The sequence below is a fragment of the Cnephaeus nilssonii genome, assembly GCF_951640355.1.
Source record: "Cnephaeus nilssonii genome assembly, chromosome: 8".
In the NCBI taxonomy this organism is placed as follows: domain Eukaryota; kingdom Metazoa; phylum Chordata; class Mammalia; order Chiroptera; family Vespertilionidae; genus Cnephaeus; species Cnephaeus nilssonii.
The window spans coordinates 39,038,821-39,042,190 of record NC_137079.1 but is presented as its reverse complement, the minus strand read 5'-3'; positions in this window follow the sequence as shown (position 1 = coordinate 39,042,190).

The following is a 3,370-nucleotide window of genomic DNA, read 5'->3' as shown; positions in this document are numbered from 1 at the left end:
GAAGAAAAACTTGAATCACTGAAATTGGCAGGGGCTCATCCGGACTTCAGGAATTCTTTATTTTTTTTTTTTCTTTTCTGTTGGATGTGAGCATAAATTGAAACACTCATGTTTGAGTGAGAAAGGCTGTATTTTCATTGATTCGCTAAATAACATTTTGAGATATTTATGATTTTTCAGCCCAATTTTCTCCCTTTATTTTCTTTATTCTAACAGATAATAACAGATGCTGACATTCCTTGTTCAGAGAAGGCCTGTGGCTGGCTGACTGACTTGCTTCCAGAGTAGAGATATCGCATTGTTGTTAGTGCATCCGGGGTTTATTGCTTTCCAAATTTGCATGTTGTGTTAGATGAGGGTGCTGTGCTAATAAGAAGGTCCTGATTAACTGCTTCCAATAAACATCTGAGAATGTTGAAGGACCCAAGGGAGAAGTGACTGTGGCTATACAGGTAATTTATTTTTATTAATTATTTTTTTAAAAAATATATTTTTATTGATTTCAGAGAGGAAGGGAGAGGAAGAGAGAGATGGAAGCATAATGAGGAGAGAGAATCATTGATCACCTGCCTCCTGCATGCCCCACACTGGGGATTGCACAACCCTGGCATATGCCCTGCCCGGGAATCGAACCATGACCTCCCAGTTCATAGGTAGATGCTCAACCACTGAGCCACACTGGCTGGGCTACACAGGTCATTTAGGCAGATGGGATCCCACTTGTGGATGGCAACAGCAGGGACTGATCACAGAATCACAGCTAGCTTCCATAACCCTGTGATAGCTCCAGGGATCCGGCTAGAAACTTCGAAAGTGATGGAGGTTACATTTCTACCAGCCTTGCATAACTAGCATTGGCATCTGAAATCAGATCGATGTATATAAAGAGAGGGGTTGTTTCTTGCACCTGAGTTTGTAGACTGATTCATGGATACTTACATGAAGTTAACAAACCCTTCTTAAAGGACCATAGAACAAACACTTACAAATTATCTCACACTGTGTGTGTGTACAGGCTCAGGGTGGTCTGTATGTATGGAAATATGCATGGCTCAGGGGAATGGAAGACAAAGTAGGGGAGATCATCAGTTATCTAGCCACCTACTAGATGTGTCAAGGAGCATGTTTGGTTATGTGTGGTCAGATTTCTTTGCCCTCCTGTCCCTTTTTCTTATTACAGAGTTGGTGCTATTCTTTGCTTCAGGATTGTGTATGTGAATTGGCTAAGAAGTTAGACTCCCTTAGGGAATCGCATTGAGTAGGAGTTGAGAGCCGAATAAAAATGACGAGTTAGGTGGGAAATATAAAACCTTTATTATATAAATTCTTGGTGCTGTTTATATTATCTGGGCTTAGAGAAAAGAGAACTAGAACATATTTCTTCTTTTGGGGGAGAAATGTTTCCAAATAAGCAAGATTTAGGAGAACATATAGCCTACACCTACAAATTACAAAATCTGATTTCATTAAAAATATTTACTGGATTTCCAACAGAAAACCTAGCTGGTCCTGATTTATGCCTTCGCAGGTGACCCACAACATTACAGCCCATTGTTGTTCATGCTCTTCTGTCACCAGCTGCATAGCAAGGGAGAGTCTCTTTGGGGGTCATAGTGGGGAGAGGATGGAAGCTGAGGTATGATTCTGGCAATTGCTTGTACCAGTGATCCTGTGCGTAGGACAGGGCATGGTGGAAACCAATTCACTACACAGAGGATATTTTTGGAGTAGTCAGTTTTTGGAGTGCTGTGCAATCGTAGCACAGCGCCAGCCTCTGAGCAAGCACCTGGGGAGGCAGCTAACAGCTATAGACCCAAGAATCAGCTTCTCAAATAGGTGTTTGTGTCTCAAGGAGATCCAAGCTCCTGGTAGGACAATGGGTCAGATTAAGGAATCAAGGTGGGAGGTGAATTCCAGAGCTTGGTCTAGCAGATGAAAGGCATTCTTGAGTACAAAGGGCTTGCCCTGGGCACAATAGATTCTGGATCTGCCTGACAGCAAAGGAAATTTGGGTGATGGTAGACAGAATGGCCCCCCAAAGATTTCAACCCTCAGTCCTGGAGCCTGTAAGTATATAACATTTCATGGCAGAAAGGCCTTTGCAGATGTAATTAAGATTTGTAATTGATAATTAGTTGACTTGAAGATCGGGAGATTATTCTGGATCATGGAGGTAGGGAGTGGGGGAACCTTTGTGGTCACATGAGCCCTTAAAGCAGAAAGCTCTCTGGCTGGAGTCTAAGAGGAAGGGGAGAAGGAAAGTCCATACATAATTTCAGAGCATGTCAAGCTCTGATGTCCCTAAAAACTGTCACCTTTGATGATCTCCAGCCTACCCTAAAATTTCTATCCTTTAAGATGTATATATGTATTGTATATACACTAGCTACTTCCTAGAGTCAAAATCTAAAATCCAAAAGTCTTTAAAAAATATTAATATTGATTTCAGAGAGGAAGGGAGAGGGAGAGAGAGATAGAAACATCAATGATGAGACAGACTCATTGATTGGCTGCCTCCTGCATGCCCCCTATTGGGGATTGAGCCCGCAACCTGGGCATGTACCCTTGACCAGAATTGAACCCAGGACCCTTCAGTCCGCAGACCAACACTCTATCCACTGAGCAAAACCAGCTAGGGCTAAAATCCAAAAGTCTTATAGTAGAAGAATGAAAAAGAGAAGCTTTTTTTTTAAAATCAGAAAATTTTCACTGAAGAAAAATATAAAATCCAAGAACAAAAGGAACTCTTAGCTTTCTGGCAGAGGGAGGGCAGTCTCAGTGTAGGGTAGAATATACTGCAGATGTGGCAGCTGGGGGTAGGTACAAGTAGTCCTAAAGGAAACTCCAATCACTTGGGAAGTGTAAGAAATGACACATTATTATTTTCTTCCTATTTTAATGTCCTCTTAACTCAAGAGCAGAATTGGTATATGTTTTTATTTTTAAAAAACTTATTTTTAATTATATTTGATATACATTATATTAGTCTCAGGTGTACAACATAGTGATTCAACATTTATATACCTTATATCAGGTGTATGTTTTTAAAATTTCAGGCAAAAATATTTGGGGGTTAAAATTATATTATAGGTATTGAATGGGGACAGTATGATACTGATTTTTGGAAATGTATTGAACTTGGTGTGATTTGTTATAGAGCGAATTTTAAAAAATATTTGCTGTTTAAAAGAATGAACATCTACTTTGAGGATACATACAAGATAATTTTTAAAATCTTGTTAATTGTGAATACATTAAAACCTTATGTATTCTTGCTTGCCTATTTTGTTTTGTTTTTGGTCTGCTTGAACAATATACTTCAAAAGAAGTATATTAAGACTGTTATATTCAAAGGTTTTTGCTATAAAAA